Source organism: Hyla sarda, unplaced genomic scaffold (genome assembly GCF_029499605.1).
Source record: "Hyla sarda isolate aHylSar1 unplaced genomic scaffold, aHylSar1.hap1 scaffold_315, whole genome shotgun sequence".
Classification (NCBI taxonomy): Eukaryota; Metazoa; Chordata; class Amphibia; order Anura; family Hylidae; genus Hyla; species Hyla sarda.
In genome coordinates, this window is record NW_026609879.1 from 259667 (window position 1) to 282208 (window position 22542).

Here is a 22542-nt window from a genome sequence, read left to right on the forward strand (position 1 = left end):
ATTTAACCCACACAGGTAAGTCCAATGGGGTGCAGGCATGTCCTCTATGCTTACAGCTTCCCGTGGGTGTTGGTTTGATACCGTTTGGGGACAGCCAAGGAGGCATCTGCAGGCAACAAAGGTAGGTGTGTGCTTGTGTGTGTGTTTCCTATGCAGATCCTAAGCCCAGTGTCACATGCAAGTAGGAGGAGTAAGAAGGGTTCCTGGCAAATCCGGGTTATGGATTGCATTTAAAAAGGCCCCGTGGGAGTGCAATGGGCCCCTGTCTTGCTGCTTAGCAATAATGGTATGGGTTTAGGTTCTGCTGTGTGTACTGGTGGTTGACTGCCCCCCAGCCCAGAGTGTGCATGGAAAATTGTCTGGCAGCCTCCCTGACAGCAAGCAGTGATAGTGCCCATGAAGGGGACCTTGTTGGGCCCGCCCCTTTCACGGTTATCGCTTCTCGGCCTTTTGGCTAAGATCAAGTGTAGTATCTGTTCTTATCAGTTTAATATCTGATACGTCCCCTATCTGGGGACCATATATTAAATGGATTTTTGAGAACGGGGGCCGATTTCGAAGCTTGCTTCCGTCGCCCTATGCATTGACCCGATATGGCAGTATCTTCGGGTACAGTGCACCACCCCCTTACAGGGTTAAAAAGAAAGATTCCTACTTTCATTGCTACCTGCTTGCTGGCTAGCCAGCTAGCCAGCCCTGTGGGCCTTGCTGCTGCTGCAGCCAAAAAACAAAAGGTGGTGCTGCTGCTGCTTCTGCTGGTTCTGCTTCTGCTTGTGTCTGGCCCCTGTTGGAGCGTCCAGGCACAGGACTTCTGCTGCTGCTGACTAAATGGCCTCCTTAATTGGATCATTTGAGTAGCCAGCACACCTGTGCAGGTAGGGCATGACATGATAGGCAGCTGCCTTGATAGCGGGTGGGTGCTGAATGTTCCTAATTGACAAAATAAGATTAATGCTTATGAAGAAATATAAAATCTCATCCCTTCCCCAATATCGCGCCACACCCCTACCCCTTAATTCCCTGGTTGAACGTGATGGACATATGTCTTTTTTCGACCGTACTAACTATGTAACTATGTAACATAACATGGGGGGGGGGGGGGGGGGGTCTCCTGGCTGTTCACACAGGTGTGTCATTGCTGTACATTGACCATGCATTGCTTCTGTGGTATTGCAAAGGCAAAGACAAATGCTTCCAGCCATCCATTGCACTAATGGATTGGTCATCAGCTGGCTGTCTATGTCCCGCATCAATATAGACCAAAGTACAGAGGGTTAGGCTATGCTATTGTGCACCTACCTGATGCATCAGAAGGTGCGAGGCCCTTGCTAAATTCTGTGCACAGACTTTGAGATCTATGCTTTAGACTGTATCTAAACCTGCTCCAACATGGACTGACATTCTGGCCTACTTTCAGCCGATGCGACTTGTCTGTCGCTGAACAGTCGCTTTTTATGTATTCAGCACCTATGTATAATGTTGTAAAAATGCTCTAGAAGCTAAAGTCGCAGAAATGTCACACATATTTGGCCTGCAACTTTCTGTGCGACAAATTCAGACAGGAAAAATCAGTATAAATCCTTAGAAAATTATCCCCCAGTGTCTCCATCTGCTGGCGGTATTGAATAAGCATTGCTGCACTGATGGGGTATGCATTAGACGAAAAAAAAGAAGAAAAAGAAGAATAATACGCCCAGAAAAGAGGCGAAAAGGAGAAAAACGTAAAAAAACGTGAAAAAAAAGTAAGAGGAAGAGAAGGGAAAAAAAGGTGGAAATGGGTTTAAAAGTGATTTCGGCGGAGAAATATATATATATATATATATATATATATATATATATATGCGCACACACACACATAGATATAAACGTATTCTCCGTTGAGATATTGCAGCCGCTGCTGTGTCCAGGCCCAGGAGCCTTAGCACTGTGCTGTGATGTCACTCAATACCACTGACATCACTAGGTGTAAACAACATCTCTCCTTTGCTGTGTATGTGACTATGGAGCTGTTTGGTGATGTCGTCTATTACGGCCTTCATAGAAGCAACAGGAGATTGTTGCATCCATCTTGAACCCTCAGAACTACAGTGCTATGATGTCACTCACTTCCACAGGCCTTGCAGAGTGTAAACAACAACAACCCAGCTTTGTTGTGTATGTAACCATAGGGATTTGTGATGTCACCTAGAACCTTCACAGCAGCGACAGCTTTATGAGGAGCATCAGCACTGCTCTGCCTGAGCAGAACCATCACCGCCATAGGTTGTCAAATAACCCGGATTTAACCCACACAGGTAAGTCCAATGGGGTGCAGGCATGTCCTCTATGCTTACAGCTTCCTGTGGGTGTTGGTTTGATACCGTTTGGGGACAGCCAAGGAGGCATCTGCAGGCAACAAAGGTAGGTGTGTGCTTGTGTGTGTGTTTCCTATGCAGATCCTAAGCCCAGTGTCACATGCAAGTAGGAGGAGTAAGAAGGGTTCCTGGCAAATCCGGGTTATGGATTGCATTTAAAAAGGCCCCGTGGGAGTGCAATGGGCCCCTGTCTTGCTGCTTAGCAATAATGGTATGGGTTTAGGTTCTGCTGTGTGTACTGGTGGTTGACTGCCCCCCAGCCCAGAGTGTGCATGGAAAATTGTCTGGCAGCCTCCCTGACAGCAAGCAGTGATAGTGCCCATGAAGGGGACCTTGTTGGGCCCGCCCCTTTCACGGTTATCGCTTCTCGGCCTTTTGGCTAAGATCAAGTGTAGTATCTGTTCTTATCAGTTTAATATCTGATACGTCCCCTATCTGGGGACCATATATTAAATGGATTTTTGAGAACGGGGGCCGATTTCGAAGCTTGCTTCCGTCGCCCTATGCATTGACCCGATATGGCAGTATCTTCGGGTACAGTGCACCACCCCCTTACAGGGTTAAAAAGAAAGATTCCTACTTTCATTGCTACCTGCTTGCTGGCTAGCCAGCTAGCCAGCCCTGTGGGCCTTGCTGCTGCTGCAGCCAAAAAACAAAAGGTGGTGCTGCTGCTGCTTCTGCTGCTTCTGCTTCTGCTTGTGTCTGGCCCCTGTTGGAGCGTCCAGGCACAGGACTTCTGCTGCTGCTGACTAAATGGCCTCCTTAATTGGATCATTTGAGTAGCCAGCACACCTGTGCAGGTAGGGCATGACATGATAGGCAGCTGCCTTGATAGCGGGTGGGTGCTGAATGTTCCTAATTGACAAAATAAGATTAATGCTTATGAAGAAATATAAAATCTCATCCCTTCCCCAATATCGCGCCACACCCCTACCCCTTAATTCCCTGGTTGAACGTGATGGACATATGTCTTTTTTCGACCGTACTAACTATGTAACTATGTAACATAACATGGGGGGGGGGGGGGGGGGGTCTCCTGGCTGTTCACACAGGTGTGTCATTGCTGTACATTGACCATGCATTGCTTCTGTGGTATTGCAAAGGCAAAGACAAATGCTTCCAGCCATCCATTGCACTAATGGATTGGTCATCAGCTGGCTGTCTATGTCCCGCATCAATATAGACCAAAGTACAGAGGGTTAGGCTATGCTATTGTGCACCTACCTGATGCATCAGAAGGTGCGAGGCCCTTGCTAAATTCTGTGCACAGACTTTGAGATCTATGCTTTAGACTGTATCTAAACCTGCTCCAACATGGACTGACATTCTGGCCTACTTTCAGCCGATGCGACTTGTCTGTCGCTGAACAGTCGCTTTTTATGTATTCAGCACCTATGTATAATGTTGTAAAAATGCTCTAGAAGCTAAAGTCGCAGAAATGTCACACATATTTGGCCTGCAACTTTCTGTGCGACAAATTCAGACAGGAAAAATCAGTATAAATCCTTAGAAAATTATCCCCCAGTGTCTCCATCTGCTGGCGGTATTGAATAAGCATTGCTGCACTGATGGGGTATGCATTAGACGAAAAAAAAGAAGAAAAAGAAGAATAATACGCCCAGAAAAGAGGCGAAAAGGAGAAAAACGTAAAAAAACGTGAAAAAAAAGTAAGAGGAAGAGAAGGGAAAAAAAGGTGGAAATGGGTTTAAAAGTGATTTCGGCGGAGAAATATATATATATATATATATATATATATATATATATATATATATATGCGCACACACACACATAGATATAAACGTATTCTCCGTTGAGATATTGCAGCCGCTGCTGTGTCCAGGCCCAGGAGCCTTAGCACTGTGCTGTGATGTCACTCAATACCACTGACATCACTAGGTGTAAACAACATCTCTCCTTTGCTGTGTATGTGACTATGGAGCTGTTTGGTGATGTCGTCTATTACGGCCTTCATAGAAGCAACAGGAGATTGTTGCATCCATCTTGAACCCTCAGAACTACAGTGCTATGATGTCACTCACTTCCACAGGCCTTGCAGAGTGTAAACAACAACAACCCAGCTTTGTTGTGTATGTAACCATAGGGATTTGTGATGTCACCTAGAACCTTCACAGCAGCGACAGCTTTATGAGGAGCATCAGCACTGCTCTGCCTGAGCAGAACCATCACCGCCATAGGTTGTCAAATAACCCGGATTTAACCCACACAGGTAAGTCCAATGGGGTGCAGGCATGTCCTCTATGCTTACAGCTTCCTGTGGGTGTTGGTTTGATACCGTTTGGGGACAGCCAAGGAGGCATCTGCAGGCAACAAAGGTAGGTGTGTGCTTGTGTGTGTGTTTCCTATGCAGATCCTAAGCCCAGTGTCACATGCAAGTAGGAGGAGTAAGAAGGGTTCCTGGCAAATCCGGGTTATGGATTGCATTTAAAAAGGCCCCGTGGGAGTGCAATGGGCCCCTGTCTTGCTGCTTAGCAATAATGGTATGGGTTTAGGTTCTGCTGTGTGTACTGGTGGTTGACTGCCCCCCAGCCCAGAGTGTGCATGGAAAATTGTCTGGCAGCCTCCCTGACAGCAAGCAGTGATAGTGCCCATGAAGGGGACCTTGTTGGGCCCGCCCCTTTCACGGTTATCGCTTCTCGGCCTTTTGGCTAAGATCAAGTGTAGTATCTGTTCTTATCAGTTTAATATCTGATACGTCCCCTATCTGGGGACCATATATTAAATGGATTTTTGAGAACGGGGGCCGATTTCGAAGCTTGCTTCCGTCGCCCTATGCATTGACCCGATATGGCAGTATCTTCGGGTACAGTGCACCACCCCCTTACAGGGTTAAAAAGAAAGATTCCTACTTTCATTGCTACCTGCTTGCTGGCTAGCCAGCTAGCCAGCCCTGTGGGCCTTGCTGCTGCTGCAGCCAAAAAACAAAAGGTGGTGCTGCTGCTGCTTCTGCTGCTTCTGCTTCTGCTTGTGTCTGGCCCCTGTTGGAGCGTCCAGGCACAGGACTTCTGCTGCTGCTGACTAAATGGCCTCCTTAATTGGATCATTTGAGTAGCCAGCACACCTGTGCAGGTAGGGCATGACATGATAGGCAGCTGCCTTGATAGCGGGTGGGTGCTGAATGTTCCTAATTGACAAAATAAGATTAATGCTTATGAAGAAATATAAAATCTCATCCCTTCCCCAATATCGCGCCACACCCCTACCCCTTAATTCCCTGGTTGAACGTGATGGACATATGTCTTTTTTCGACCGTACTAACTATGTAACTATGTAACATAACATGGGGGGGGGGGGGGGGGGTCTCCTGGCTGTTCACACAGGTGTGTCATTGCTGTACATTGACCATGCATTGCTTCTGTGGTATTGCAAAGGCAAAGACAAATGCTTCCAGCCATCCATTGCACTAATGGATTGGTCATCAGCTGGCTGTCTATGTCCCGCATCAATATAGACCAAAGTACAGAGGGTTAGGCTATGCTATTGTGCACCTACCTGATGCATCAGAAGGTGCGAGGCCCTTGCTAAATTCTGTGCACAGACTTTGAGATCTATGCTTTAGACTGTATCTAAACCTGCTCCAACATGGACTGACATTCTGGCCTACTTTCAGCCGATGCGACTTGTCTGTCGCTGAACAGTCGCTTTTTATGTATTCAGCACCTATGTATAATGTTGTAAAAATGCTCTAGAAGCTAAAGTCGCAGAAATGTCACACATATTTGGCCTGCAACTTTCTGTGCGACAAATTCAGACAGGAAAAATCAGTATAAATCCTTAGAAAATTATCCCCCAGTGTCTCCATCTGCTGGCGGTATTGAATAAGCATTGCTGCACTGATGGGGTATGCATTAGACGAAAAAAAAGAAGAAAAAGAAGAATAATACGCCCAGAAAAGAGGCGAAAAGGAGAAAAACGTAAAAAAACGTGAAAAAAAAGTAAGAGGAAGAGAAGGGAAAAAAAGGTGGAAATGGGTTTAAAAGTGATTTCGGCGGAGAAATATATATATATATATATATATATATATATATATATATATATATGCGCACACACACACATAGATATAAACGTATTCTCCGTTGAGATATTGCAGCCGCTGCTGTGTCCAGGCCCAGGAGCCTTAGCACTGTGCTGTGATGTCACTCAATACCACTGACATCACTAGGTGTAAACAACATCTCTCCTTTGCTGTGTATGTGACTATGGAGCTGTTTGGTGATGTCGTCTATTACGGCCTTCATAGAAGCAACAGGAGATTGTTGCATCCATCTTGAACCCTCAGAACTACAGTGCTATGATGTCACTCACTTCCACAGGCCTTGCAGAGTGTAAACAACAACAACCCAGCTTTGTTGTGTATGTAACCAAAGGGATTTGTGATGTCACCTAGAACCTTCACAGCAGCGACAGCTTTATGAGGAGCATCAGCACTGCTCTGCCTGAGCAGAACCATCACCGCCATAGGTTGTCAAATAACCCGGATTTAACCCACACAGGTAAGTCCAATGGGGTGCAGGCATGTCCTCTATGCTTACAGCTTCCCGTGGGTGTTGGTTTGATACCGTTTGGGGACAGCCAAGGAGGCATCTGCAGGCAACAAAGGTAGGTGTGTGCTTGTGTGTGTGTTTCCTATGCAGATCCTAAGCCCAGTGTCACATGCAAGTAGGAGGAGTAAGAAGGGTTCCTGGCAAATCCGGGTTATGGATTGCATTTAAAAAGGCCCCGTGGGAGTGCAATGGGCCCCTGTCTTGCTGCTTAGCAATAATGGTATGGGTTTAGGTTCTGCTGTGTGTACTGGTGGTTGACTGCCCCCCAGCCCAGAGTGTGCATGGAAAATTGTCTGGCAGCCTCCCTGACAGCAAGCAGTGATAGTGCCCATGAAGGGGACCTTGTTGGGCCCGCCCCTTTCACGGTTATCGCTTCTCGGCCTTTTGGCTAAGATCAAGTGTAGTATCTGTTCTTATCAGTTTAATATCTGATACGTCCCCTATCTGGGGACCATATATTAAATGGATTTTTGAGAACGGGGGCCGATTTCGAAGCTTGCTTCCGTCGCCCTATGCATTGACCCGATATGGCAGTATCTTCGGGTACAGTGCACCACCCCCTTACAGGGTTAAAAAGAAAGATTCCTACTTTCATTGCTACCTGCTTGCTGGCTAGCCAGCTAGCCAGCCCTGTGGGCCTTGCTGCTGCTGCAGCCAAAAAACAAAAGGTGGTGCTGCTGCTGCTTCTGCTGCTTCTGCTTCTGCTTGTGTCTGGCCCCTGTTGGAGCGTCCAGGCACAGGACTTCTGCTGCTGCTGACTAAATGGCCTCCTTAATTGGATCATTTGAGTAGCCAGCACACCTGTGCAGGTAGGGCATGACATGATAGGCAGCTGCCTTGATAGCGGGTGGGTGCTGAATGTTCCTAATTGACAAAATAAGATTAATGCTTATGAAGAAATATAAAATCTCATCCCTTCCCCAATATCGCGCCACACCCCTACCCCTTAATTCCCTGGTTGAACGTGATGGACATATGTCTTTTTTCGACCGTACTAACTATGTAACTATGTAACATAACATGGGGGGGGGGGGGTCTCCTGGCTGTTCACACAGGTGTGTCATTGCTGTACATTGATCATGCATTGCTTCTGTGGTATTGCAAAGGCAAAGACAAATGCTTCCAGCCATCCATTGCACTAATGGATTGGTCATCAGCTGGCTGTCTATGTCCCGCATCAATATAGACCAAAGTACAGAGGGTTAGGCTATGCTATTGTGCACCTACCTGATGCATCAGAAGGTGCGAGGCCCTTGCTAAATTCTGTGCACAGACTTTGAGATCTATGCTTTAGACTGTATCTAAACCTGCTCCAACATGGACTGACATTCTGGCCTACTTTCAGCCGATGCGACTTGTCTGTCGCTGAACAGTCGCTTTTTATGTATTCAGCACCTATGTATAATGTTGTAAAAATGCTCTAGAAGCTAAAGTCGCAGAAATGTCACACATATTTGGCCTGCAACTTTCTGTGCGACAAATTCAGACAGGAAAAATCAGTATAAATCCTTAGAAAATTATCCCCCAGTGTCTCCATCTGCTGGCGGTATTGAATAAGCATTGCTGCACTGATGGGGTATGCATTAGACGAAAAAAAAGAAGAAAAAGAAGAATAATACGCCCAGAAAAGAGGCGAAAAGGAGAAAAACGTAAAAAAACGTGAAAAAAAAGTAAGAGGAAGAGAAGGGAAAAAAAGGTGGAAATGGGTTTAAAAGTGATTTCGGCGGAGAAATATATATATATATATATATATATATATATATATATATATATATGCGCACACACACACATAGATATAAACGTATTCTCCGTTGAGATATTGCAGCCGCTGCTGTGTCCAGGCCCAGGAGCCTTAGCACTGTGCTGTGATGTCACTCAATACCACTGACATCACTAGGTGTAAACAACATCTCTCCTTTGCTGTGTATGTGACTATGGAGCTGTTTGGTGATGTCGTCTATTACGGCCTTCATAGAAGCAACAGGAGATTGTTGCATCCATCTTGAACCCTCAGAACTACAGTGCTATGATGTCACTCACTTCCACAGGCCTTGCAGAGTGTAAACAACAACAACCCAGCTTTGTTGTGTATGTAACCAAAGGGATTTGTGATGTCACCTAGAACCTTCACAGCAGCGACAGCTTTATGAGGAGCATCAGCACTGCTCTGCCTGAGCAGAACCATCACCGCCATAGGTTGTCAAATAACCCGGATTTAACCCACACAGGTAAGTCCAATGGGGTGCAGGCATGTCCTCTATGCTTACAGCTTCCCGTGGGTGTTGGTTTGATACCGTTTGGGGACAGCCAAGGAGGCATCTGCAGGCAACAAAGGTAGGTGTGTGCTTGTGTGTGTGTTTCCTATGCAGATCCTAAGCCCAGTGTCACATGCAAGTAGGAGGAGTAAGAAGGGTTCCTGGCAAATCCGGGTTATGGATTGCATTTAAAAAGGCCCCGTGGGAGTGCAATGGGCCCCTGTCTTGCTGCTTAGCAATAATGGTATGGGTTTAGGTTCTGCTGTGTGTACTGGTGGTTGACTGCCCCCCAGCCCAGAGTGTGCATGGAAAATTGTCTGGCAGCCTCCCTGACAGCAAGCAGTGATAGTGCCCATGAAGGGGACCTTGTTGGGCCCGCCCCTTTCACGGTTATCGCTTCTCGGCCTTTTGGCTAAGATCAAGTGTAGTATCTGTTCTTATCAGTTTAATATCTGATACGTCCCCTATCTGGGGACCATATATTAAATGGATTTTTGAGAACGGGGGCCGATTTCGAAGCTTGCTTCCGTCGCCCTATGCATTGACCCGATATGGCAGTATCTTCGGGTACAGTGCACCACCCCCTTACAGGGTTAAAAAGAAAGATTCCTACTTTCATTGCTACCTGCTTGCTGGCTAGCCAGCTAGCCAGCCCTGTGGGCCTTGCTGCTGCTGCAGCCAAAAAACAAAAGGTGGTGCTGCTGCTGCTTCTGCTGCTTCTGCTTCTGCTTGTGTCTGGCCCCTGTTGGAGCGTCCAGGCACAGGACTTCTGCTGCTGCTGACTAAATGGCCTCCTTAATTGGATCATTTGAGTAGCCAGCACACCTGTGCAGGTAGGGCATGACATGATAGGCAGCTGCCTTGATAGCGGGTGGGTGCTGAATGTTCCTAATTGACAAAATAAGATTAATGCTTATGAAGAAATATAAAATCTCATCCCTTCCCCAATATCGCGCCACACCCCTACCCCTTAATTCCCTGGTTGAACGTGATGGACATATGTCTTTTTTCGACCGTACTAACTATGTAACTATGCAACATAACATGGGGGGGGGGGGGGTCTCCTGGCTGTTCACACAGGTGTGTCATTGCTGTACATTGACCATGCATTGCTTCTGTGGTATTGCAAAGGCAAAGACAAATGCTTCCAGCCGTCCATTGCACTAATGGATTGGTCATCAGCTGGCTGTCTATGTCCCGCATCAATATAGACCAAAGTACAGAGGGTTAGGCTATGCTATTGTGCACCTACCTGATGCATCAGAAGGTGCGAGGCCCTTGCAAAATTCTGTGCACAGACTTTGAGATCTATGCTTTAGACTGTATCTAAACCTGCTCCAACATGGACTGACATTCTGGCCTACTTTCAGCCGATGCGACTTGTCTGTCGCTGAACAGTCGCTTTTTATGTATTCAGCACCTATGTATAATGTTGTAAAAATGCTCTAGAAGCTAAAGTCGCAGAAATGTCACACATATTTGGCCTGCAACTTTCTGTGCGACAAATTCAGACAGGAAAAATCAGTATAAATCCTTAGAAAATTATCCCCCAGTGTCTCCATCTGCTGGCGGTATTGAATAAGCATTGCTGCACTGATGGGGTATGCATTAGACGAAAAAAAAGAAGAAAAAGAAGAATAATACGCCCAGAAAAGAGGCGAAAAGGAGAAAAACGTAAAAAAACGTGAAAAAAAAGTAAGAGGAAGAGAAGGGAAAAAAAGGTGGAAATGGGTTTAAAAGTGATTTCGGCGGAGAAATATATATATATATATATATATATATATATATATATATATATATATGCGCACACACACACATAGATATAAACGTATTCTCCGTTGAGATATTGCAGCCGCTGCTGTGTCCAGGCCCAGGAGCCTTAGCACTGTGCTGTGATGTCACTCAATACCACTGACATCACTAGGTGTAAACAACATCTCTCCTTTGCTGTGTATGTGACTATGGAGCTGTTTGGTGATGTCGTCTATTACGGCCTTCATAGAAGCAACAGGAGATTGTTGCATCCATCTTGAACCCTCAGAACTACAGTGCTATGATGTCACTCACTTCCACAGGCCTTGCAGAGTGTAAACAACAACAACCCAGCTTTGTTGTGTATGTAACCATAGGGATTTGTGATGTCACCTAGAACCTTCACAGCAGCGACAGCTTTATGAGGAGCATCAGCACTGCTCTGCCTGAGCAGAACCATCACCGCCATAGGTTGTCAAATAACCCGGATTTAACCCACACAGGTAAGTCCAATGGGGTGCAGGCATGTCCTCTATGCTTACATCTTCCCGTGGGTGTTGGTTTGATACCGTTTGGGGACAGCCAAGGAGGCATCTGCAGGCAACAAAGGTAGGTGTGTGCTTGTGTGTGTGTTTCCTATGCAGATCCTAAGCCCAGTGTCACATGCAAGTAGGAGGAGTAAGAAGGGTTCCTGGCAAATCCGGGTTATGGATTGCATTTAAAAAGGCCCCGTGGGAGTGCAATGGGCCCCTGTCTTGCTGCTTAGCAATAATGGTATGGGTTTAGGTTCTGCTGTGTGTACTGGTGGTTGACTGCCCCCCAGCCCAGAGTGTGCATGGAAAATTGTCTGGCAGCCTCCCTGACAGCAAGCAGTGATAGTGCCCATGAAGGGGACCTTGTTGGGCCCGCCCCTTTCACGGTTATCGCTTCTCGGCCTTTTGGCTAAGATCAAGTGTAGTATCTGTTCTTATCAGTTTAATATCTGATACGTCCCCTATCTGGGGACCATATATTAAATGGATTTTTGAGAACGGGGGCCGATTTCGAAGCTTGCTTCCGTCGCCCTATGCATTGACCCGATATGGCAGTATCTTCGGGTACAGTGCACCACCCCCTTACAGGGTTAAAAAGAAAGATTCCTACTTTCATTGCTACCTGCTTGCTGGCTAGCCAGCTAGCCAGCCCTGTGGGCCTTGCTGCTGCTGCAGCCAAAAAACAAAAGGTGGTGCTGCTGCTGCTTCTGCTGCTTCTGCTTCTGCTTGTGTCTGGCCCCTGTTGGAGCGTCCAGGCACAGGACTTCTGCTGCTGCTGACTAAATGGCCTCCTTAATTGGATCATTTGAGTAGCCAGCACACCTGTGCAGGTAGGGCATGACATGATAGGCAGCTGCCTTGATAGCGGGTGGGTGCTGAATGTTCCTAATTGACAAAATAAGATTAATGCTTATGAAGAAATATAAAATCTCATCCCTTCCCCAATATCGCGCCACACCCCTACCCCTTAATTCCCTGGTTGAACGTGATGGACATATGTCTTTTTTCGACCGTACTAACTATGTAACTATGTAACATAACATGGGGGGGGGGGGGGGGGGGTCTCCTGGCTGTTCACACAGGTGTGTCATTGCTGTACATTGACCATGCATTGCTTCTGTGGTATTGCAAAGGCAAAGACAAATGCTTCCAGCCATCCATTGCACTAATGGATTGGTCATCAGCTGGCTGTCTATGTCCCGCATCAATATAGACCAAAGTACAGAGGGTTAGGCTATGCTATTGTGCACCTACCTGATGCATCAGAAGGTGCGAGGCCCTTGCTAAATTCTGTGCACAGACTTTGAGATCTATGCTTTAGACTGTATCTAAACCTGCTCCAACATGGACTGACATTCTGGCCTACTTTCAGCCGATGCGACTTGTCTGTCGCTGAACAGTCGCTTTTTATGTATTCAGCACCTATGTATAATGTTGTAAAAATGCTCTAGAAGCTAAAGTCGCAGAAATGTCACACATATTTGGCCTGCAACTTTCTGTGCGACAAATTCAGACAGGAAAAATCAGTATAAATCCTTAGAAAATTATCCCCCAGTGTCTCCATCTGCTGGCGGTATTGAATAAGCATTGCTGCACTGATGGGGTATGCATTAGACGAAAAAAAAGAAGAAAAAGAAGAATAATACGCCCAGAAAAGAGGCGAAAAGGAGAAAAACGTAAAAAAACGTGAAAAAAAAGTAAGAGGAAGAGAAGGGAAAAAAAGGTGGAAATGGGTTTAAAAGTGATTTCGGCGGAGAAATATATATATATATATATATATATATATATATATATATATATGCGCACACACACACATAGATATAAACGTATTCTCCGTTGAGATATTGCAGCCGCTGCTGTGTCCAGGCCCAGGAGCCTTAGCACTGTGCTGTGATGTCACTCAATACCACTGACATCACTAGGTGTAAACAACATCTCTCCTTTGCTGTGTATGTGACTATGGAGCTGTTTGGTGATGTCGTCTATTACGGCCTTCATAGAAGCAACAGGAGATTGTTGCATCCATCTTGAACCCTCAGAACTACAGTGCTATGATGTCACTCACTTCCACAGGCCTTGCAGAGTGTAAACAACAACAACCCAGCTTTGTTGTGTATGTAACCATAGGGATTTGTGATGTCACCTAGAACCTTCACAGCAGCGACAGCTTTATGAGGAGCATCAGCACTGCTCTGCCTGAGCAGAACCATCACCGCCATAGGTTGTCAAATAACCCGGATTTAACCCACACAGGTAAGTCCAATGGGGTGCAGGCATGTCCTCTATGCTTACAGCTTCCCGTGGGTGTTGGTTTGATACCGTTTGGGGACAGCCAAGGAGGCATCTGCAGGCAACAAAGGTAGGTGTGTGCTTGTGTGTGTGTTTCCTATGCAGATCCTAAGCCCAGTGTCACATGCAAGTAGGAGGAGTAAGAAGGGTTCCTGGCAAATCCGGGTTATGGATTGCATTTAAAAAGGCCCCGTGGGAGTGCAATGGGCCCCTGTCTTGCTGCTTAGCAATAATGGTATGGGTTTAGGTTCTGCTGTGTGTACTGGTGGTTGACTGCCCCCCAGCCCAGAGTGTGCATGGAAAATTGTCTGGCAGCCTCCCTGACAGCAAGCAGTGATAGTGCCCATGAAGGGGACCTTGTTGGGCCCGCCCCTTTCACGGTTATCGCTTCTCGGCCTTTTGGCTAAGATCAAATGTAGTATCTGTTCTTATCAGTTTAATATCTGATACGTCCCCTATCTGGGGACCATATATTAAATGGATTTTTGAGAACGGGGGCCGATTTCGAAGCTTGCTTCCGTCGCCCTATGCATTGACCCGATATGGCAGTATCTTCGGGTACAGTGCACCACCCCCTTACAGGGTTAAAAAGAAAGATTCCTACTTTCATTGCTACCTGCTTGCTGGCTAGCCAGCTAGCCAGCCCTGTGGGCCTTGCTGCTGCTGCAGCCAAAAAACAAAAGGTGGTGCTGCTGCTGCTTCTGCTGCTTCTGCTTCTGCTTGTGTCTGGCCCCTGTTGGAGCGTCCAGGCACAGGACTTCTGCTGCTGCTGACTAAATGGCCTCCTTAATTGGATCATTTGAGTAGCCAGCACACCTGTGCAGGTAGGGCATGACATGATAGGCAGCTGCCTTGATAGCGGGTGGGTGCTGAATGTTCCTAATTGACAAAATAAGATTAATGCTTATGAAGAAATATAAAATCTCATCCCTTCCCCAATATCGCGCCACACCCCTACCCCTTAATTCCCTGGTTGAACGTGATGGACATATGTCTTTTTTCGACCGTACTAACTATGTAACTATGTAACATAACATGGGGGGGGGGGGGTCTCCTGGCTGTTCACACAGGTGTGTCATTGCTGTACATTGACCATGCATTGCTTCTGTGGTATTGCAAAGGCAAAGACAAATGCTTCCAGCCATCCATTGCACTAATGGATTGGTCATCAGCTGGCTGTCTATGTCCCGCATCAATATAGACCAAAGTACAGAGGGTTAGGCTATGCTATTGTGCACCTACCTGATGCATCAGAAGGTGCGAGGCCCTTGCTAAATTCTGTGCACAGACTTTGAGATCTATGCTTTAGACTGTATCTAAACCTGCTCCAACATGGACTGACATTCTGGCCTACTTTCAGCCGATGCGACTTGTCTGTCGCTGAACAGTCGCTTTTTATGTATTCAGCACCTATGTATAATGTTGTAAAAATGCTCTAGAAGCTAAAGTCGCAGAAATGTCACACATATTTGGCCTGCAACTTTCTGTGCGACAAATTCAGACAGGAAAAATCAGTATAAATCCTTAGAAAATTATCCCCCAGTGTCTCCATCTGCTGGCGGTATTGAATAAGCATTGCTGCACTGATGGGGTATGCATTAGACGAAAAAAAAGAAGAAAAAGAAGAATAATACGCCCAGAAAAGAGGCGAAAAGGAGAAAAACGTAAAAAAACGTGAAAAAAAAGTAAGAGGAAGAGAAGGGAAAAAAAGGTGGAAATGGGTTTAAAAGTGATTTCGGCGGAGAAATATATATATATATATATATATATATATATATATATATATATGCGCACACACACACATAGATATAAACGTATTCTCCGTTGAGATATTGCAGCCGCTGCTGTGTCCAGGCCCAGGAGCCTTAGCACTGTGCTGTGATGTCACTCAATACCACTGACATCACTAGGTGTAAACAACATCTCTCCTTTGCTGTGTATGTGACTATGGAGCTGTTTGGTGATGTCGTCTATTACGGCCTTCATAGAAGCAACAGGAGATTGTTGCATCCATCTTGAACCCTCAGAACTACAGTGCTATGATGTCACTCACTTCCACAGGCCTTGCAGAGTGTAAACAACAACAACCCAGCTTTGTTGTGTATGTAACCATAGGGATTTGTGATGTCACCTAGAACCTTCACAGCAGCGACAGCTTTATGAGGAGCATCAGCACTGCTCTGCCTGAGCAGAACCATCACCGCCATAGGTTGTCAAATAACCCGGATTTAACCCACACAGGTAAGTCCAATGGGGTGCAGGCATGTCCTCTATGCTTACAGCTTCCCGTGGGTGTTGGTTTGATACCGTTTGGGGACAGCCAAGGAGGCATCTGCAGGCAACAAAGGTAGGTGTGTGCTTGTGTGTGTGTTTCCTATGCAGATCCTAAGCCCAGTGTCACATGCAAGTAGGAGGAGTAAGAAGGGTTCCTGGCAAATCCGGGTTATGGATTGCATTTAAAAAGGCCCCGTGGGAGTGCAATGGGCCCCTGTCTTGCTGCTTAGCAATAATGGTATGGGTTTAGGTTCTGCTGTGTGTACTGGTGGTTGACTGCCCCCCAGCCCAGAGTGTGCATGGAAAATTGTCTGGCAGCCTCCCTGACAGCAAGCAGTGATAGTGCCAATGAAGGGGACCTTGTTGGGCCCGCCCCTTTCACGGTTATCGCTTCTCGGCCTTTTGGCTAAGATCAAGTGTAGTATCTGTTCTTATCAGTTTAATATCTGATACGTCCCCTATCTGGGGACCATATATTAAATGGATTTTTGAGAACGGGGGCCGATTTCGAAGCTTGCTTCCGTCGCCCTATGCATTGACCCGATATGGCAGTATCTTCGGGTACAGTGCACCACCCCCTTACAGGGTTAAAAAGAAAGATTCCTACTTTCATTGCTACCTGCTTGCTGGCTAGCCAGCTAGCCAGCCCTGTGGGCCTTGCTGCTGCTGCAGCCAAAAAACAAAAGGTGGTGCTGCTGCTGCTTCTGCTGCTTCTGCTTCTGCTTGTGTCTGGCCCCTGTTGGAGCGTCCAGGCACAGGACTTCTGCTGCTGCTGACTAAATGGCCTCCTTAATTGGATCATTTGAGTAGCCAGCACACCTGTGCAGGTAGGGCATGACATGATAGGCAGCTGCCTTGATAGCGGGTGGGTGCTGAATGTTCCTAATTGACAAAATAAGATTAATGCTTATGAAGAAATATAAAATCTCATCCCTTCCCCAATATCGCGCCACACCCCTACCCCTTAATTCCCTGGTTGAACGTGATGGACATATGTCTTTTTTCGACCGTACTAACTATGTAACTATGTAACATAACATGGGGGGGGGGGGGGGGGGTCTCCTGGCTGTTCACACAGGTGTGTCATTGCTGTACATTGACCATGCATTGCTTCTGTGGTATTGCAAAGGCAAAGACAAATGCTTCCAGCCATCCATTGCACTAATGGATTGGTCATCAGCTGGCTGTCTATGTCCCGCATCAATATAGACCAAAGTACAGAGGGTTAGGCTATGCTATTGTGCACCTACCTGATGCATCAGAAGGTGCGAGGCCCTTGCTAAATTCTGTGCACAGACTTTGAGATCTATGCTTTAGACTGTATCTAAACCTGCTCCAACATGGACTGACATTCTGGCCTACTTTCAGCCGATGCGACTTGTCTGTCGCTGAACAGTCGCTTTTTATGTATTCAGCACCTATGTATAATGTTGTAAAAATGCTCTAGAAGCTAAAGTCGCAGAAATGTCACACATATTTGGCCTGCAACTTTCTGTGCGACAAATTCAGACAGGAAAAATCAGTATAAATCCTTAGAAAATTATCCCCCAGTGTCTCCATCTGCTGGCGGTATTGAATAAGCATTGCTGCACTGATGGGGTATGCATTAGACGAAAAAAAAGAAGAAAAAGAAGAATAATACGCCCAGAAAAGAGGCGAAAAGGAGAAAAACGTAAAAAAACGTGAAAAAAAAGTAAGAGGAAGAGAAGGGAAAAAAAGGTGGAAATGGGTTTAAAAGTGATTTCGGCGGAGAAATATATATATATATATATATATATATATATATATATATATATATGCGCACACACACACATAGATATAAACGTATTCTCCGTTGAGATATTGCAGCCGCTGCTGTGTCCAGGCCCAGGAGCCTTAGCACTGTGCTGTGATGTCACTCAATACCACTGACATCACTAGGTGTAAACAACATCTCTCCTTTGCTGTGTATGTGACTATGGAGCTGTTTGGTGATGTCGTCTATTACGGCCTTCATAGAAGCAACAGGAGATTGTTGCATCCATCTTGAACCCTCAGAACTACAGTGCTATGATGTCACTCACTACCACAGGCCTTGCAGAGTGTAAACAACAACAACCCAGCTTTGTTGTGTATGTAACCATAGGGATTTGTGATGTCACCTAGAACCTTCACAGCAGCGACAGCTTTATGAGGAGCATCAGCACTGCTCTGCCTGAGCAGAACCATCACCGCCATCGGTTGTCAAATAACCCGGATTTAACCCACACAGGTAAGTCCAATGGGGTGCAGGCATGTCCTCTATGCTTACAGCTTCCCGTGGGTGTTGGTTTGATACCGTTTGGGGACAGCCAAGGAGGCATCTGCAGGCAACAAAGGTAGGTGTGTGCTTGTGTGTGTGTTTCCTATGCAGATCCTAAGCCCAGTGTCACATGCAAGTAGGAGGAGTAAGAAGGGTTCCTGGCAAATCCGGGTTATGGATTGCATTTAAAAAGGCCCCGTGGGAGTGCAATGGGCCCCTGTCTTGCTGCTTAGCAATAATGGTATGGGTTTAGGTTCTGCTGTGTGTACTGGTGGTTGACTGCCCCCCAGCCCAGAGTGTGCATGGAAAATTGTCTGGCAGCCTCCCTGACAGCAAGCAGTGATAGTGCCCATGAAGGGGACCTTGTTGGGCCCGCCCCTTTCACGGTTATCGCTTCTCGGCCTTTTGGCTAAGATCAAGTGTAGTATCTGTTCTTATCAGTTTAATATCTGATACGTCCCCTATCTGGGGACCATATATTAAATGGATTTTTGAGAACGGGGGCCGATTTCGAAGCTTGCTTCCGTCGCCCTATGCATTGACCCGATATGGCAGTATCTTCGGGTACAGTGCACCACCCCCTTACAGGGTTAAAAAGAAAGATTCCTACTTTCATTGCTACCTGCTTGCTGGCTAGCCAGCTAGCCAGCCCTGTGGGCCTTGCTGCTGCTGCAGCCAAAAAACAAAAGGTGGTGCTGCTGCTGCTTCTGCTGCTTCTGCTTCTGCTTGTGTCTGGCCCCTGTTGGAGCGTCCAGGCACAGGACTTCTGCTGCTGCTGACTAAATGGCCTCCTTAATTGGATCATTTGAGTAGCCAGCACACCTGTGCAGGTAGGGCATGACATGATAGGCAGCTGCCTTGATAGCGGGTGGGTGCTGAATGTTCCTAATTGACAAAATAAGATTAATGCTTATGAAGAAATATAAAATCTCATCCCTTCCCCAATATCGCGCCACACCCCTACCCCTTAATTCCCTGGTTGAACGTGATGGACATATGTCTTTTTTCGACCGTACTAACTATGTAACTATGTAACATAACATGGGGGGGGGGGGGGGGGTCTCCTGGCTGTTCACACAGGTGTGTCATTGCTGTACATTGACCATGCATTGCTTCTGTGGTATTGCAAAGGCAAAGACAAATGCTTCCAGCCATCCATTGCACTAATGGATTGGTCATCAGCTGGCTGTCTATGTCCCGCATCAATATAGACCAAAGTACAGAGGGTTAGGCTATGCTATTGTGCACCTACCTGATGCATCAGAAGGTGCGAGGCCCTTGCTAAATTCTGTGCACAGACTTTGAGATCTATGCTTTAGACTGTATCTAAACCTGCTCCAACATGGACTGACATTCTGGCCTACTTTCAGCCGATGCGACTTGTCTGTCGCTGAACAGTCGCTTTTTATGTATTCAGCACCTATGTATAATGTTGTAAAAATGCTCTAGAAGCTAAAGTCGCAGAAATGTCACACATATTTGGCCTGCAACTTTCTGTGCGACAAATTCAGACAGGAAAAATCAGTATAAATCCTTAGAAAATTATCCCCCAGTGTCTCCATCTGCTGGCGGTATTGAATAAGCATTGCTGCACTGATGGGGTATGCATTAGACGAAAAAAAAGAAGAAAAAGAAGAATAATACGCCCAGAAAAGAGGCGAAAAGGAGAAAAACGTAAAAAAACGTGAAAAAAAAGTAAGAGGAAGAGAAGGGAAAAAAAGGTGGAAATGGGTTTAAAAGTGATTTCGGCGGAGAAATATATATATATATATATATATATATATATATATATATATATATATATGCGCACACACACACATAGATATAAACGTATTCTCCGTTGAGATATTGCAGCCGCTGCTGTGTCCAGGCCCAGGAGCCTTAGCACTGTGCTGTGATGTCACTCAATACCACTGACATCACTAGGTGTAAACAACATCTCTCCTTTGCTGTGTATGTGACTATGGAGCTGTTTGGTGATGTCGTCTATTACGGCCTTCATAGAAGCAACAGGAGATTGTTGCATCCATCTTGAACCCTCAGAACTACAGTGCTATGATGTCACTCACTTCCACAGGCCTTGCAGAGTGTAAACAACAACAACCCAGCTTTGTTGTGTATGTAACCATAGGGATTTGTGATGTCACCTAGAACCTTCACAGCAGCGACAGCTTTATGAGGAGCATCAGCACTGCTCTGCCTGAGCAGAACCATCACCGCCATAGGTTGTCAAATAACCCGGATTTAACCCACACAGGTAAGTCCAATGGGGTGCAGGCATGTCCTCTATGCTTACAGCTTCCCGTGGGTGTTGGTTTGATACCGTTTGGGGACAGCCAAGGAGGCATCTGCAGGCAACAAAGGTAGGTGTGTGCTTGTGTGTGTGTTTCCTATGCAGATCCTAAGCCCAGTGTCACATGCAAGTAGGAGGAGTAAGAAGGGTTCCTGGCAAATCCGGGTTATGGATTGCATTTAAAAAGGCCCCGTGGGAGTGCAATGGGCCCCTGTCTTGCTGCTTAGCAATAATGGTATGGGTTTAGGTTCTGCTGTGTGTACTGGTGGTTGACTGCCCCCCAGCCCAGAGTGTGCATGGAAAATTGTCTGGCAGCCTCCCTGACAGCAAGCAGTGATAGTGCCCATGAAGGGGACCTTGTTGGGCCCGCCCCTTTCACGGTTATCGCTTCTCGGCCTTTTGGCTAAGATCAAGTGTAGTATCTGTTCTTATCAGTTTAATATCTGATACGTCCCCTATCTGGGGACCATATATTAAATGGATTTTTGAGAACGGGGGCCGATTTCGAAGCTTGCTTCCGTCGCCCTATGCATTGACCCGATATGGCAGTATCTTCGGGTACAGTGCACCACCCCCTTACAGGGTTAAAAAGAAAGATTCCTACTTTCATTGCTACCTGCTTGCTGGCTAGCCAGCTAGCCAGCCCTGTGGGCCTTGCTGCTGCTGCAGCCAAAAAACAAAAGGTGGTGCTGCTGCTGCTTCTGCTGCTTCTGCTTCTGCTTGTGTCTGGCCCCTGTTGGAGCGTCCAGGCACAGGACTTCTGCTGCTGCTGACTAAATGGCCTCCTTAATTGGATCATTTGAGTAGCCAGCACACCTGTGCAGGTAGGGCATGACATGATAGGCAGCTGCCTTGATAGCGGGTGGGTGCTGAATGTTCCTAATTGACAAAATAAGATTAATGCTTATGAAGAAATATAAAATCTCATCCCTTCCCCAATATCGCGCCACACCCCTACCCCTTAATTCCCTGGTTGAACGTGATGGACATATGTCTTTTTTCGACCGTACTAACTATGTAACTATGTAACATAACATGGGGGGGGGGGGGTCTCCTGGCTGTTCACACAGGTGTGTCATTGCTGTACATTGACCATGCATTGCTTCTGTGGTATTGCAAAGGCAAAGACAAATGCTTCCAGCCATCCATTGCACTAATGGATTGGTCATCAGCTGGCTGTCTATGTCCCGCATCAATATAGACCAAAGTACAGAGGGTTAGGCTATGCTATTGTGCACCTACCTGATGCATCAGAAGGTGCGAGGCCCTTGCTAAATTCTGTGCACAGACTTTGAGATCTATGCTTTAGACTGTATCTAAACCTGCTCCAACATGGACTGACATTCTGGCCTACTTTCAGCCGATGCGACTTGTCTGTCGCTGAACAGTCGCTTTTTATGTATTCAGCACCTATGTATAATGTTGTAAAAATGCTCTAGAAGCTAAAGTCGCAGAAATGTCACACATATTTGGCCTGCAACTTTCTGTGCGACAAATTCAGACAGGAAAAATCAGTATAAATCCTTAGAAAATTATCCCCCAGTGTCTCCATCTGCTGGCGGTATTGAATAAGCATTGCTGCACTGATGGGGTATGCATTAGACGAAAAAAAAGAAGAAAAAGAAGAATAATACGCCCAGAAAAGAGGCGAAAAGGAGAAAAACGTAAAAAAACGTGAAAAAAAAGTAAGAGGAAGAGAAGGGAAAAAAAGGTGGAAATGGGTTTAAAAGTGATTTCGGCGGAGATATATATATATATATATATATATATATATATATATATATATATATATGCGCACACACACACATAGATATAAACGTATTCTCCGTTGAGATATTGCAGCCGCTGCTGTGTCCAGGCCCAGGAGCCTTAGCACTGTGCTGTGATGTCACTCAATACCACTGACATCACTAGGTGTAAACAACATCTCTCCTTTGCTGTGTATGTGA

General features: G+C 46.2%; 10 non-coding genes across 10 annotated transcripts; all 10 read left to right on the forward strand.

The window, feature by feature from the left end:
* Positions 1-434: 434 nt before the first annotated feature.
* On the forward strand, positions 435-625 carry LOC130328963 (U2 spliceosomal RNA). The gene has a single exon (XR_008872804.1). It is a non-coding gene; the product is annotated as a U2 spliceosomal RNA (small nuclear RNA).
* Positions 626-2713: 2088 nt separating this feature from the next.
* Positions 2714-2904, forward strand: LOC130328965 (U2 spliceosomal RNA). Its single transcript, XR_008872805.1, has one exon. It is a non-coding gene; the product is annotated as a U2 spliceosomal RNA (small nuclear RNA).
* Positions 2905-5000: 2096 nt separating this feature from the next.
* Positions 5001-5191, forward strand: LOC130328966 (U2 spliceosomal RNA). Its single transcript, XR_008872806.1, has one exon. It is a non-coding gene; the product is annotated as a U2 spliceosomal RNA (small nuclear RNA).
* Positions 5192-7284: 2093 nt separating this feature from the next.
* LOC130328967 (U2 spliceosomal RNA) lies at positions 7285-7475 on the forward strand. Its single transcript, XR_008872807.1, has one exon. It is a non-coding gene; the product is annotated as a U2 spliceosomal RNA (small nuclear RNA).
* A 2088-nt stretch (positions 7476-9563) lies between these two features.
* LOC130328968 (U2 spliceosomal RNA) lies at positions 9564-9754 on the forward strand. Its single transcript, XR_008872808.1, has one exon. It is a non-coding gene; the product is annotated as a U2 spliceosomal RNA (small nuclear RNA).
* Positions 9755-11845: 2091 nt separating this feature from the next.
* On the forward strand, positions 11846-12036 carry LOC130328969 (U2 spliceosomal RNA). The gene has a single exon (XR_008872809.1). It is a non-coding gene; the product is annotated as a U2 spliceosomal RNA (small nuclear RNA).
* A 2092-nt stretch (positions 12037-14128) lies between these two features.
* Positions 14129-14319, forward strand: LOC130329003 (U2 spliceosomal RNA). The gene has a single exon (XR_008872839.1). It is a non-coding gene; the product is annotated as a U2 spliceosomal RNA (small nuclear RNA).
* A 2086-nt stretch (positions 14320-16405) lies between these two features.
* On the forward strand, positions 16406-16596 carry LOC130328970 (U2 spliceosomal RNA). Its single transcript, XR_008872810.1, has one exon. It is a non-coding gene; the product is annotated as a U2 spliceosomal RNA (small nuclear RNA).
* A 2093-nt stretch (positions 16597-18689) lies between these two features.
* On the forward strand, positions 18690-18880 carry LOC130328972 (U2 spliceosomal RNA). Its single transcript, XR_008872812.1, has one exon. It is a non-coding gene; the product is annotated as a U2 spliceosomal RNA (small nuclear RNA).
* A 2096-nt stretch (positions 18881-20976) lies between these two features.
* LOC130328973 (U2 spliceosomal RNA) lies at positions 20977-21167 on the forward strand. The gene has a single exon (XR_008872813.1). It is a non-coding gene; the product is annotated as a U2 spliceosomal RNA (small nuclear RNA).
* The last annotated feature ends 1375 nt before the right edge of the window (positions 21168-22542 follow it).